General features: G+C 50.4%; 1 protein-coding gene across 1 annotated transcript in view; it reads right to left on the minus strand.

Annotated features, from left to right (window-relative positions):
* Positions 1–16,009, minus strand: part of JPH2 (junctophilin 2) — a 372,752-nt gene that overhangs the window by 157,519 nt on the left and 199,224 nt on the right. The window lies entirely within an intron of this gene.

A 16,009-nucleotide genomic window follows, 5' to 3' on the forward strand; every position in this document is an offset into this window, starting at 1 on the left:
TCAGTCAAAATTAAAGTGCTCTTTTTTCAGATTCTGTAAGAATTAGCACATCCATGGAGAACTGAATAGCTGGTCTAGACTTTCAAGCTCCATTTATGAGCACAATGATTGATTGCTATTTGCAGGGACGTTTAGAGCATTTAACTGTATTGGAAAAGGTAATAGAGCTAAGAGTGCCCTGGTCCAATGGCCATTACTTGCTTCAGGTCATAGATTATGACTAGAACTATTGGCCACTTGTATTAAGTGGACCACAAGTTCCTATTCAATGAAACAACAAAGGAAGGTGGTGTCTTATGAATCTTCTTTACCGCTTTCCCTCTTATTTATGATGTACCCAAGAAAGTGGAGTCAGGCCAATATCTAAACGTCTGTACACATGAACCTGGCCATACAGTCCATGTCAAACCAGCTGTACAATTCAAATAGAGTATACTTCACCTGCATTGTATTCAAGCGCAAGATTAGTACTAGGACTGCTACTAGTTTGATACATTGTTATTGCATGTTTATGATACTATAAAATACCTTGGCTCATCATAAAAGGGAGAATTGGTTCAAACACATTAATCCTTAAAGAAAAACGCATTTCTGCCTATAGGTGAAATTAGGGAATCGGACATCCCTTAGAGCTAGTAACTTTTATAAAGTTGGTGTTCAACCAGCAAATTCAAACACTGACCCAAAGATTAATGGGAAGGTCCACGCAAGATAAAGCAATCGAAAGTGTAAAGTGATTTAAGAACCCAGTGTACTTTCAGTAGTTTCTACTTGTTGACTTTCCCATATAAATGTCGGCAAGACTTAGGGCACGATTACAGGTAACCTGTTACATTGTGATCCCTGCGCAAGCACCTGTTTTCTCAGGACCACAGTTTTAAGTTGGTGCTATGCTTATTGCACAAAGTGATTACCAAATGCGAAAAAGTTCACACCGCCCGTTAAATTACAGTAGTTCAAACTTTCAAGGTGAAGCAAGGCGGCATCATGCATACACTTTCTAGTTGAACGCCCATCATAGAGAATTTCCATGTACAAGATACCTATGAACAATAATCTCATTAATCGTAAAATAATTAAGTGGAGGAGAATAATAGACTGGAATGCAGCCCAGAGAAACTACCAGTGGATAAGATCAAGTCGAGCATTCTAGCCATCACCTTGTGCTCATTGCACCTTTGGATTCAAGCACAGTGATGAGGTTCAGTAGGCCAAAACTGGTCGTTTGAGTGAGAGTGATTCTTATCTGGAATTGCACTGAGGACAGAAAAATGATGGAATGGAATGCAACTCAAAGTAATTATCAGTGCCTGAGATTGAATCAAGCATTCTACATTTCACACATTAGGTTTGAGGACATTATAACACATCACTAAGCTGGACAGGGCAACATTAAGCCCAAAACGTATATCTCTTAAGAGCCATACATCTCGAGCCAGCATTATTGATTCTGAACTATCAGGGACCAGATGTCTCCAAACCAAGTTACCATATATTTTACATAACTGTTTAACCACAGTGGGAGATATCTACTTCTGAAACTAAATCATTTGAGAGTGTCTAGTTGTGATAATATTCTTTTCCGAAGTTGTATGTCTATGAAGGAGAGTTTCCAGTACATCACAATCACTTTCATAGGTGAAAAAAAAGCATTTTGTAGCCTTCTTTCCATCCACGTGTTTAAGTAAGGTACATCCTCCTTAAACATTATCAAGAGTGGAAGCAAGCTATAGGTTGGCTAATTTCAGCATGAAGCCTTGTTCTAACTTCATTCTAGAAGGACTGTGCAATGTGTCATGTCCAAGGTAGGTGAGATGTTATGCCTGTGTGCAAAGTACAGTTGGCAAACAGGGGGAAACTGCAGCTTGAATCAGTATTAAACATTAAAATCAAGACAAAAACAAAATAAAATTCCCAAACCAAATCTCAAAACCCAAGAAAATCAAAATGATGCAAAATTGGGTGAAAACAGATTAGGAAAACTGGAGCTATGAACAAATGTCAAAATGCATGTTTGAATATTGGGGGCACAAATGCCACTTTTGGTGTATATGCATTGTCCATAAATTGTCACCAGAAGCAATTTTGCCTCAAAAGCGAAAACAATGAAAGGATAATGGGTGGGATGTTTGAACTAATCTCACTTTTAATTACCTGTTCTGCCTCACAGAGATAGTGTCAGTTACCATCCACACTGGGTGCTCCACTGCTTTCAATCTCCCTAGTGTTCGTCAAAGGACTCAAGTCACAGCCCCTATGATAAGACAAACTTTCTTCCACAGCTTCCAGTTACAATCAACAGTCCTAATTTCTTGGAAATTCTGTGAAAGTCACTTCTGGTATGTCTCACCTGTCTCAGGCTCTATTCGTAGTCTACTAGGGTCCAGGTCTTTCTCCAGCTGGGCTCCTATAGGCTCCAATACAGTCCACTACCATCCGGGCAGGGGATTCCGTCATTAAAGATGGAGTCATTTTTAAGCCTTTTGTGCCCCCAAAGCAGTACACGGGTCCAGCCAAATGACCCTTGGGGAACACTTCTAGTCTTTGGGTTCAAGTGGAAGGTTGGTCATAGCTCAACAGTCCTCATCAGAGTCTGGCAGCAATAAGACGTCCTCCTCGCTTCTGTTTTTTCCCAAGGTCTAGGAATGTTCTGAGGAGTGGCTGGTGGGTTGCCATTTGTATCCAGTGCAGGAGCCACTGACGTGATTTCCGTAGTCCGATTCACTGAAGAATTCTGAACGCAACACAACATTCTTTTTTCAGCACTTCCTTTCCTGCTTGGCCCCAACCCTTCCCAGAGGCAGAATTCAGGCTCCCTGTTCAGGAGCTTCAAGTTCCCTACCTGTTTTATATAGATTACTTCGAGGAACTCCTTCTCTTCCTGGTCTGGGAACAGCTTCTTTGCTGCTGTAAGCAGATATAAATGTCTGAGTGGGCTCTTTGATGAATGAAAAGGCTTCTGTCACTTCTGCTCTGATTCATTGTGACACTATCTGTTCCTTTCCATTCTCAAATGGCTCAAAATCACAACTAAGTGTTGAGTGACTGCAAAATAACAGTCTTCCTCCCTTTGGGACTAGGTGTATTGTTTCCTGGCAGCATCTATTTGGGATGCTAATTACTGTCAGCCAGCAGAACCTTTTTAATCATTTCTAAGTTTCCAGCCAGAACAATGTGTGATTTTTAAATGGTACCTTTCCACTAGAGATATCAAAAGACTATCTTCCTGCAGCAATAGATTTTTGTTAAACAGGTAAAGAGACGTTTATTTTCTTGGCTAAAATCACAATCACAATGCCTTTTTTCCCGCCGTTGCTTCCCGCGTGGCCACTCCCGCTGCCGGTTCCTGCTCCCTCCTCCCAGCTGCCGAAGGCACGCCAAAGGTAAGCCCGTCTGTGCCCGTCTAAGACCTGACCGCGACCAGCGCCAGGGACCCTGGTTCTCCGACCACCCACCGCTTCGACTCAGCCGCTCTCCACGCACTCAAATCAGTTCTCCTGCCCACACTGCGGACAAACTTACACCAACCTCCGCACTCCCACGACCGCCACCCTCGCACCAGACACCAGCACTCCAGAAGCCCTGAGTTGCATCCTCCTCAACGTGCGCTCCCTGCACAGACGCGCAGTAGAAATCTGTGACCTCCTCGACACCCTCTCGCCAGACATCGCCTTTTTCACAGAAACCTGAACCAACCCCACCTCCGCCCCGAACAATGCCACCACCATCCCTGACGGATATAAGATCCAGAGGAAGGACCGCCCCAACCACCTAGGAGGAGGACTCGCCATCACGCACAAAAACTCCCTCCGACTCACCACTTTCAGCATAAACAACTTTCTGTCCCCCATGGAACACCTTCATTTCCAGATGCATACCAGCCCCAGAACGCCCCGACATGGCACCCTCACCTACAGACTTCCCGGACCTCAAACCACGTTCACCACTACCATCGCTGACCTCATTTCACCCCATGCCATCGCCTCCATGGACTACATACTGCTCGGAGACCTCAATTTCCACCTTGACAACCTCAGCGACCTCAACTCCACCACCATCCTGGACAACCTCACCAACATCGGACTGAAACAACTCGTCACCACCCCCACCCACAAGGCAGGACACACCCTCGACACCATTTTCGCAGGAGGTAACAACATTAACTTCAGCCACACCAAGCAACCCCCTGGACGGACCACCACTGCGTACACTTCTTTTTCGACAAAGCCACCGCTTACAAACCTGCTCCACGCCCTCCGTGAAGGAACTGGAGCAAGATCACCGAGGTGCACCTCAACTCCACCCTCAGCCACGATGCCCCTCCCACCTCAACCAATGCCAACTCTGCAGCCAAAGAACTTTACCGATGGATCACCAACTGCGCAGACAAGCTTGCCCCCCTCCGCAACTCCGACAGACAGCGCCCCATGAAGGCCACCTGGTTCACCACTGGCCTCCAAGAATCCAGACGCACCTGCAGACGTCTCGAGAAGCTATGGAGAAACAGCATGACCATGGAAGACCGAACCTCCTACAAGAACGCCATGACAGAACACCACCAACTCATCAGATCCACCAAAACGACCTTCATCCAGAACAAAATCCTCGCTAACTCCAGCAACTCAAAGGAACTCTTTAGCATCATTCAGGAATTTACCAAACAAGCCATGGACATCACACCCTCCCAGGACCTTTGCAACAAACTCGGCTCCTACTTCTATCTGAAAATCAAGTCCCTCTACGACAACTTCAACGAACAAACACCAGGCACCGAACCCACTTTGTCCCCCAGCAACGACAGCCAACCTACCATCTCCACCTGGACCCCGATCACCATAGAAGACACCGCCACGAACATGAAAAGCATTTACTCAGGAGCCCCCACAGACCCCTGCCCTCCGCACATCTTCCACAGAGCCACAGCCACCATAGCACCAAACTACGACACACCATCAATGCCACCTTTGAATCCGGCACATTCCCCGAAGACTGGAAATGCGCAGAAGTCAAGCCCTCCTCAAGAAGCCCTCTGCAGACCTGACGGACCTCAAAAACTACCGACCCATCTCTCTCCTCCCTTTCATGACCAAAGTCACTGAGAAGATCGTCAACGTCCAGCTAACAAACTTTATTGTAGAGAACTCCATCCTCAGACCTTCCAAATCCAGATTCCACAGCATGAGACCGCCCACCTCGCCGCCACAGATGACATCGTCACTCTCCTCGACCAGGGTCGCACCACAGCCCTCATCCTACTAGATCTCTCTGCAGCCTTCAACACCATCTCCCTTTGACACCATCTCCCACCGCACTCTCACTGCCAGACTACACGACACAGGCATACTGGCTCTGCTCCTTCCTCACCAGCAGAACCCAAAGAATCAGACTCTCGCCTTCCTCTCCAAACCCACAGAAATCAACTGTGGAGTACCCCAAGGATCATCACTCAGCCCCACGCTTTTCAACGTCTACATGGTCCACCTCACCGCCATTGTCAGGCAGCATGGACTCAGCATAGTACCCTATGCTGACACCCAGCTCATCCTCTCCCTCACTAAGGATCCACACACCACTAGTCTCAAATTCCAGGAAAGAATGAAAGACGTTGCATCCTGGATGAGCAGCAGCTGCCTGAAGCTTAACTTGGAGAAGACAGAAGTCCTCGTCACTGGACCCACCCCTCAGCTTGGGACAACACCTGGTGGCTCACCGCCCTTGCCAACCCCCCCACTCCCATGGACCATGCCCAAAACCTCAGCTTCTTACTCGAGTCCTCCCTCACCATGACCCGACAGATCAATGCCCTTGCCTCCACCTGCTTCAATACCCTCCGCATCCTCTGCAAGACCTTCAAATGGATCCCCCGAATCCAGAAAGACCGTCACCCACGCACTCATTACAAGAAGACTACGGAAACTCCCTCTGCGCCAGACAAATCCCTGCTCTACAAGCTCCAGACCATACAGAACATCGCGCCCAGATACGTCCTCGGCATCAAATGACATGAACACATCGCCCAACACCTGCAAGACCTCCACTGGCTCCCCATTGAGAAGAGAGTAATCTTCAAACTACTCACTCATGCCTACAAATCCCTCCACAACACCGGACCCCAATACCTCAACGAAAGAGTCTCCTTCTACGTACCCAAGAGAAACATCAGATCGGCTGACCTCACCCTCGCCGAAACCCCATGCATCCACAGAGCCAGAGCGGGTGGAAGAGTCTTCTCCTACATGGCAGCAAAGACCAGGAAGAAGGTCCCGATCAACATAAGACACTCCCCTCTCTGCACATCTTCAGGAAGAGCCTCAAGACTTGGCTCTTCGGCTTACTCTGAGCTGCACCCCCCCCCCCCGCACCTTGTGATCCTCTCAGGTAAGTAGCATGTTTTACAATTCCCTGATTGATTCATTAATCCCATAATATAAAATTGAACCATCCACTAGAATAACAAACAAAACATGGTTTTGAGCTTATCTGCATAGTCTGACTAATACAGCTCTTAAAACCTGCAGGCGAGTGTCAGGTCTGAACCTCCAATTAGTGTGTAACCGCACAGGAGCAGAATGACGCTAAGTGCCAATGCCCCTCTCAGAACTCCCCCTGCTAGGTATTTAGGATTCCTTCGCAGGTAAGTCCCAAGGGGGGAAAGGGGTTGGGACAGAGAAGAGACAGCTCCAAAACCCTGCCAGCTCAGCTTCATCTTTTTCTTACTCTCCGTCTAGGCTATAACATATACATTCATCATTAATAGTTATATACCTTAAACTTACTTTTATTTTTAGCAATGGATTACTTATCTTACCAGGAAGGAGTTTTGGGGCTTGACTCTCTTCTTACTTCTCATATGTTTGTTAGCTATTTGTTTTGAGAAGTCTTCACTCAGTTCTCTTACTTGTCTTTTTCAGGTTTCTTCAGCTCCTAATTCTGCACTGTTGTGAGGTAAGAATAAATAGGTGAGTATGAACTCCCTATTGCCAAAGTAAATGTGTGTGGTTCTACTATTTCCTTCTTCCTCGTCTACTCACAGTGACGAACTGAAAATGGAGCCTTGTGTTGAAGTGGGTGAATTATAATTTCTGTTTCTCTTATTATACAACAGGTTCTGTATCTCCAGCAATTGTATATGACTTCAGCAAATCCGAAATAACCTCTAGTTTTTATTTTAGTTATGGGCAGCAGGGGGCGCTAAATGTTTTGTTATGTGCTGTAATTCTTTTATAATTCCCTTAGCTGCATTTTACCCTAATTGCGGAGAGTTTAATTTTATGCCCGAGACTTGGGTAATACTAGTTTAATAAGCGGCTCGAAGGAGAAGAGAGCTCACCTTTATTATTTCTCTATTTATACTTGGAGGTATGAATATCGTGCATCGCTACATCTTTTATTTCTACCATAAAATTACAAACACGGACCTCGGAAAACCTTCCGACGGCGCGTAATATTTATGGCATTCAGTTTCCTTTGAACGTTGCAAGAACGAAATGCACGCGTTCTCGTTAATTTACTTTTGCCTCACACAATGCCTCAAGTGCTGTCTTCGGAAGGCTCCCGACGGACGCGCTCAAGGTTTCAAATGATTAAACCTTATTTTTTAACACGGCAGGAATGAATGAAATGCCCGCGTTCCTGTCAATAGCAATCAAGCTATCTCCAGAATTTCTTGACAAACGCGGCATGTAGAAAGGTCACGCCCGCGCCTGTCTGGTTCTGGGGATACTTTCTGAACTGCCTTAAACAACAGACTAATTGAATGCCTCAGAAAGTAACAAGAATACTACTAGGTCTTTCTTCATTCAACAATTATCGCATGTCAACCTTTTACCTACAATAAATCCTCACAGCATATTCGTTCTAAAAACTAATTAAAATATGCTAACCTGGTTCTGAATGTGTAAGTTGACTGGCGACACTAACCCCGTGAATTACGCGACTACCCTGACTATCTTCCACGACGCTTTGGTAACAGGTAATTCCTCAGTGAAGTGCGCAGTGGAATGTTGGAGCACACTCCTCAGACAATCAATGCTTAGAAGACTAGACTGCTGTAGGAACCTGGGGTCACCAGGCCCTATAGGCGGTAACGTGGCGCGAGCCGGTCGGGCAACCAGAGGGCTATGTGTTAAGCAACCATACACCACACGCTTCCCATGGACTAGGGACACACACAATAAGGGACGCCACACCGTTGAAATTATGCAAATACTTCAAGTTTATCCAAGTAGGGCTGGTTAGATGCAGTTCAAGAGATAACAGTGTCATGCATGAGTTGTACTACAGACATTAAGCATATACAGGCCATACATGAGAGATGAATGCAGTTCCTAATCTAGACATGCAGTTCATGGGTATGGTTAGGCACGGGTGATTCTAGCGCTGCGCGCGTTAAGCAAGGCTTCTCTGAACGGGGCATCTAGCACAGAACAATACTCGTGAGGGGTGACACTGGATACTTCAACACGGAGCCTGTAGAACGAAGCGCTCCTTGTAATCAGTGACACGTACCCCTTTGAAGTAGAGCATGTAAACTAAGCGCTACTCGTAGTCACGGACAAGTACTACGATCAAGCAGAGCACATGAAGCAACGCGCTTCTCGTAATCACGGGCATGTAATACGTTCAGGCAAAACATATGAAGCAGTGCGCTTCTCGTAATCACAGGCATATAATACTTTCAGGCAAAACATATAAAGCAATGCGCTTCTCGTAATCACGGGCATGTAATACTTTCAGGCAAAATATTTGAAGCAACGCTCTACTCTTAATCACTGGCATGTAATACTTTCAGGCAAAATATATAAAGCATCACGTTCATAGTCACTGGCTCCTGGGACGGTGAAACGGAGCAGGGGAAGTCAAGCGCCGCCCGTAATCCAGGCTAGTCAGTTTCTCTAGAGTGGAGCTTTCAGCGGAGAGCGCCACCAGACTCGAGGAGCAAGTCTCTGGGTGCCGGTGCAGTTCGTGAGGCACCGCGCTCAGTTACGCTGAAGTGGGCACACAGAAAGGATCCCTCGGCGGGGTCTCTCCGTCGCGCAGGCAAGGGGGGGGAACTCCCACGGAGGGGACGACCCGGGCCAGGTGCGGTGAGGTTCTCAGACAGCAGGGGGCGCACCAAGGGGAATCCCGGCCTCCGGGCTTACCTCCGTCTCGGCGTCCGCAGGCGTCCACCCTCACGACGATGGGGGAACTCGGCCCCGATTTTGCGCTTCTCCTCACACGGCTGCGACGGCAGCGGCGGGGCCCCGGGCTTCTCCTGGGCCTCGCGATACAGCAGGGCACTTCTCCAGGCCTCCAGGCCGCGGCGGTGAGTGCGCTGGCTTCGTCGTCGCAGGGGGGGGCTCAAATTAAGGATGGGGGTAAAGTGCTCAGCGGAGCACGCTGCCGGGGGTCCCAGACCAGGGCAGGGAGCGCGGGGGTCACAGCGCTAGTACCTGGTCGATCCCCGGTGGCTTGGCAATCTATTTAGTAAATAGTTCAATAGGTTAGCTTGGACACGCAGTCTCAGCTCTGGCATTCAAGGCTTACAGCTCGCTCTTGTCATGCAGTCTCAGTTCTTACAGTTAGGTTTCCATTCTCAGTTGTCAGATGAAGTCTTGTGGCGCAGATGTATCTGGCGCCCTTAAGGGGTTCTGTTACTGGGGGTAGGAATGGAGAGGGCGACTAGATCCTTCCTAGTCAGGCTGGCAGAGAGTCTCTGGGTCCTCCTACTACTGGGCAAGATCAGTGGGATTCACAGGGCACCACACTCACTTAAAAGGCAGTACCTAAATCCTGTCACTCTCAGAGGCATAAGTCCCTGGCTAGGCCCTACCGCCTACACTCCTGGTGGATTCTTCCAGCTCTGCTTCACCCCAATGGCCAACTCACCACAATAGTTTCCCTCCCACTCTTAAGTAGCCCTAGGTCAGGTGACCTCTAGCCAAGGCGGCAAAAGTAAAACCCCACCTCCCTTCTAGAAGGTTCCAGCACATTCCAGGAGCTTCCCCACTCTACCTATGGGACAAAAAGGCGGGCTGGTGTCGCAACATTGTTGTGGGTCCCAGCCAGCTCCTGGCAGCTAGGGTGCAACTATGAAAAACGACCACCCTGCAGTAGCAGGGGTCTGTGGCAGCCATCTTGGGAGAAGGGAGCACCTGCACCTTAACACGGATTGGCAATGAAAAGGCGCCCGGCGACCTAGTCCAACATAAAAATGAGGGTGGAAAAAATGAGGCACGATACAAAAATAGACGGGGAGACCACCCTAGGGCTGACAGGTCCAACATGCGTCCCCCCCCAGCCGAAAGAGGGGAGAGCTACCCAACCTCTAGGGAGTTCTCTTCACTAAGGCGGAAAAACCTGGCGAGACCGTCAGCATTGGCGTGGTCAACTCCGGGCCGATGTTCCACCCGAAAGTCCATCCCCTGTAGGGAAATGGACCACCTCAACAATTTTGGGTTTTCGCCTCTCATCTGCATGAGCCAGCGAAGGGGGCGGTGGTCGGTCTGGATAAGGAAGTGAGTGCCAAAGAGGTATGGCCTCAACTTCTTCAGAGCCCATACCACCGCGAAGGCTTCTCTCTCAATGGTGCTCCATCGCCGTTCCCGAGGGAGGAGTCTTCGAGATATGAAGGCCACAGGTTGGTCTTGGCCCTCGGTGTTGAGTTGCGAGAGCACCGCACCTATGCCGTGCTCTGAGGCGTCTGTCTGTACAATAAATTCCTTGCTGAAATCGGGTGTTGCTAGTACTGGAGCTGTACACATCGCATTTTTCAGCGTATCAAAGGCTTCTTGGCATGCAGCTGTCCATATGACCTTGCGAGGTTGTTTCTTTGAGGTCAACTCCGTCAAGGGGGTCACGATGGTACCATAACCCTTGACGAACCGGCGGTAATACCCAGTGAGGCCGAGGAAAGCTCGGACCTCTGTTTGGGTCTTGGGGGGCTCCCAAGCCAAGATGGTCTCAATTTTGGCCTGGAGGGGTTGCACCTTACCTCCGCCCACCAGGTGTCCTAGGTACATGACAGATCCCTGTCCAATCTGGCACTTGCTGGCTTTAATGGTTTAGCCAGCGCGTTGCAATGCCTGCAATACCTCCTGGAGGTGTTGCAGATGGTCCTCCCAGTTGCTACTGAAGACAGCTATGTCATCCAAGTAGGCTGCTGAGATGACTCCAGGCCAGATAGTACCTGATTCACTAACCGCTGGAATGTGGCCGGAGCATTTTTGAGCCCAAAGGGCATCACTCGAAATTGGTAGTGGCCCTCTGGGGTGGAGAACGCAGTCTTCTCCCGTGCTCCGTCGGCCATGGCAATCTGCCAATATCCGGATGTCAGGTCAATGGTGCTGAGGTACCGGGCTGCTCCCAGCCGGTCCACCAGCTCATCTGCACGTGGGATGGGCTGAGCATCTGTCTTCGTGACAGAGTTCAACCCCCGGTAGTCCACACAGAACCGAAGTTCTGGCGTCGTACCCGGTGGGGCCGCTTTGGGCACCAACACCACTGGACTAGCCCACGGGCTGCTGGAAGGTTCTATCACCCCCAGCTCCAGCATCTTTGCCACCTCACGCTGGATGCTATCCTTCACTCGGTCAGAGAGCCGGTAAGACTTGTTCTTCACCGGGGGGCTGTCCCCTGTGTCCACATCATGGGTACACCAATGAGTGATTCCAGGCGTGAGTGAGAACAACGAGGCGAACTGTTCCAGGACATGGCGACAGTCCCTCTGCTGCTCTGGGGTCAAGGATGGGGAGAGGACTACACCTTCCACCGAACCATCCTTCTCTTGTGCCGCAAGAAGGTCAGGAAGAGCTTCACTCTCTTCCTCTTCGCTCCCATCCGTCACCATAAGGAGAGCAAGCTGTGATCGCTCATGGTGCGGCTTCAGGCGGTTGACGTGGAGCACCCTGAGGGGCTGACGGGGGGTTTTTACATCCACAACGTATGTGGTCTGGCCTCGCCTTTCCACAATGTCGAACGGGCCAGTCCACCGGTCCTGGAGGGCACAAAGCTCCCCAGGTTCCATAACCCACACCTTCTGTCCAACGTCCAACTCGACCGTTCGAGCGTTGCGGTCATACCACTCCTTCATCACGGTCTGGCTAGCCTCCAGGTTCTCTGTGGCTGCCTTCCACAGCTTGGCCATCTGGCTGCGGAACGCCAGCATGTAGCTGACAATGTCTCGGGGAAGCTTCTGTGAAGTCTTCTCCCACCCCTCTTTCACTAAACTGAGGGGACCCCTAACGGGATGGCCATAGAGCAATTCAAACGGGCTGAACCCGACTCCCTTCTGCGGTACCTCCCGATAGGAGAATAACAAGCAGGGGAGGAGGACGTCCCACTTACGCCTCAAGCCCTCTGGAAGGCTTCGGATCATCCCCTTCAATGTCTTATTGAAGCGCTCTACAAGTCCGTTAGTCTGGCGGTGGTAAGGAGTGGAGAACCGGTAGGTCACTCCACACTCCTTCCACATGGCCTGCATGTAGGCCGACATGAAATTTGTGCCCCTGTCCGACACCACGACCTTCGGGAATCCCACTCGGGTAAAAATTCCCAACAGTGCCCGCGCCACTACCGGTGCAGTGATGGTCCTCAGAGGAATAGCCTCCGGGTACCTTGTGGCGTGGTCCACCAAAACCAAGATGAACCGGTGTCCCGCTGCGGTCAGAGGGTCCAATGGCCCAACAATATCGATACCGACCCTCTCAAAAGGGGTCCCGACCACGGGGAGCGGTTCCAACGGGACCTTCAACTTAGTCCCCGTCTTGCCATTAGCCTGACAAGACTTGCAGGTCTTGCAAAAGGTGTCTGAGGCAATCCTCATCCTGGGCCAATAAAAATGGGGGACTAACCGTGTAAAGGTTTTGTCCTGGCCCAGGTGTCCAGCTAAGGGTATCTCGTCCGGTAACATTGGGGGACCACTATGGCCCTCGAAGATCCATGTACCGGCACCCTGGGCTCACTGTATAGGAGACCATCCTCCCAATACACATGATAACCTCCCAGTTCCTGACTGGCCACTTGAGCTTCGGCCTGCCACCGCATACCCTCAAGAGTGGGGCACGTCCTTTGTGCTTGACAAAATTCCTCCCGGGTAGGCCCTCCTTCCACTTGCCAGTCAGCAAGGGTCGGCAAGTCCTCCACAGGAACGACATCTACCTCCGCGGACTCCGGGGGCACCTCTGCGGCCTCCCCATCCGACTCACGGGGCATGTCCTCTACCACCTCCTTCTTCCCACGTTTGGGTTTGGGTTGGGCCATGATTCCAGGCTCCAACTCCGGGTGAGTTCCATGCCGGGCAGCCATGGACCGCGTGCTCACGCAAGTCCACCCTGGTAATCCCAGCATCTCAGTGTGAGCGTGAAGCTCGACGTCCTCCCATTTGGTGTGCTCCAGGTCGTTCCCTAGCAAACACCCCACAGGCAAGGCAGGGCTCACAGCAACTCGCAGTAGGCCTTTGACTCCTCCCCACTCGAATGGAACACGAGCCACTGGATAGTGACTCAAACTGCCGTCAGCCAATACGGCCGGATGGAACTCCTCGGGGACTACTTGGTCTGGGGACACCAGCCGCCGCACGACAGTGGTCATGCTGGCCCCTGTGTCTCTCAGAGCTTCCACCTCCTCCCCATTAATTCTCACCCTCTGCTGATATTTAGCAGTGTTCGGGGGCAGGGACTCTACGGGGACCACTTCTCTATCCCCGAGTGAAACCAGCGTCAGGCCTGTCCACTCCCCTTCCCTATCTAAGGGCAGCTCCACCCCAAGCGCTATACTACTTACCCCGGGACTTTTCCCGCCCAATGGGGCTGGTGGTCGCTTGCGACACTTGGGATCTCCTCTGTAGTGTCCAATCTCCCCACACTCGTAGCACCGCACAATCCTTGGCTGCTGACTCCTGTCAGGGTAAGTGGGTCTTGTGGAATTGGACGGGGGTGGGGTTCCTACTCCCTTCCCAAACTTATTTTGGGGACCTTTCGAGAACTCCACCTTTTTATCTCCCCCCTCTTTCTTCTGGGGGAAACCCTGTCCGCCTTTCGAGCCATCTCCCCCGGGGCCCTTGTGAGACACCCGGGTGCTCACCCAAATATCTGCCTCCTCTGCAAGCTCTCGAGGATCCTTCAGCTTGCGGTCCACCAGATGTTGGCGCAGCTCCGGAAAGCTCTTATCCAAGAGGTGCTCCCTTAAAAAAAGATCGTACAACCCTTGGTAGTCCTGCACCTCGCTGCCACGCACCCAACCATCTAGTGCCTTCCTCGCATAATCAAAAAAATCTACCCATGTCTGGGTGGACAGCTTATGGCTGCCACGAAACTTCTGCCTATACTTCTCGGGGTTCAGGCCAAACTTCTTTAACAAGGCCTCTTTCATGGGGGCGTACTTAACCTGATCCGCCTTGGCCAAATATAACAGGGTGTCCCTAACAGTGGGAGGTATATACCGGTAGAGACCACCTCCCCAGTTACTCTCGGGTACCCCATCGGCCGTTAAGGCTACCTCATATGCCTCCAACCACTTCATGATGTCATCCCCTAACGTATAATTGGCTATGACTTCTTTGGGTAGGTAGAATTTTGGTTCTTGAGGTTCCCTGGGTATGCTGCCACCATTGTCTTTGTTAGACGCGTTCAATTGGAGGGCGCGTAGCTCCAGCTCTTTTAACTGAAGCTCGTGCGCCAGCTTCTTCTCCTCCATTGCCCATTTCTTATTCTCTCTTTCTTGTTCCAATCTGGCCCTTTCCCTTTCTTTCTCCTGCTCTAATTTGGCCAGCTCCCATTTTAATCGCCTCTCTTCCCTCCTGTCCTGGTACTCTTCTGGAGACCCTGTCCTACTACTGGCCCCAGAACGTCTTCCTGGGGGCACATTCTCAGACATGTCTACATTCAAGATGTCTAGGACTTCCTGGGCGCTCTCCCCCTGAGGTGCCACTGGCGCTTCCTGTCCCTCATCCCCTCTCCCTTCTGGGTGGGCTTCTACCCATGCCCTAATGGCGGTACGGAGTTCCGGCCCTTTTGCCTTCCGCATCCCGGGCACCCCCATCTCCTGCGCGAACTCCCTTAGTTGCTTCACGGTGTACCCATCGAGGTCCGCTAGCCGGGATTCCATTCTGGCAGGTGGGGACCTAGACACTAAGGAGAAAATTCCTAGGGTGTAGGCAACAGTCAATAGCTAACCAGGCTTCTTGCACTCTCTACCTGGACAGTGGAACCAATAATCCAGCAACCAATGGTTTTTGAGCTCTGGAACAAAAAACGTAGGATAGGCGTTTAATTGTGGCGCCCTTCGCCTCACGGAAGGGTGCTGTATGGTCACAGGTCCCAAGGATCCCACCGCTGCCACCAATGTAGGAACCTGGGGTCACCAGGCCCTATAGGCGGTAACGTGGCGCGAGCCAGTCGGGCAACCAGAGGGCTATGTGTTAAGCAACCATACACCACACGCTTCCCATGGACTAGGGACACACACAATAAGGGACGCCACACCGTTGAAATTATGCAAATACTTCAAGTTTATCCAAGTAGGGCTGGTTAGATGCAGTTCAAGAGATAACAGTGTCATGCATGAGTTGTACTACAGACATTAAGCATATACAGGCCATACATGAGAGATGAATGCAGTTCCTAATCTAGACATGCAGTTCATGGGTATGGCTAGGCACGGGTGATTCTAGCGCTGCGCGCGTTAAGCAAGGCTTCTCTGAACGGGGCATCTAGCACAGAACAATACTCGTGAGGGGTGACACTGGATACTTCAACACGGAGCCTGTAGAACGAAGCGCTCCTTGTAATCAGTGACACGTACCCCTTTGAAGTAGAGCATGTAAACTAAGCGCTACTCGTAGTCACGGACAAGTACTACGATCAAGCAGAGCACATGAAGCAACGCGCTTCTCGTAATCACGGGCATGTAATACGTTCAGGCAAAACATATGAAGCAGTGCGCTTCTCGTAATCACAGGCATATAATACTTTCAGGCAAAACATATAAAGCAATGCGCTTCTCGTAATCACGGGCATGTAATACTTTC

Source organism: Triturus cristatus, chromosome 7, assembly GCF_964204655.1.
Source record: "Triturus cristatus chromosome 7, aTriCri1.1, whole genome shotgun sequence".
In the NCBI taxonomy this organism is placed as follows: Eukaryota; Metazoa; Chordata; class Amphibia; order Caudata; family Salamandridae; genus Triturus; species Triturus cristatus.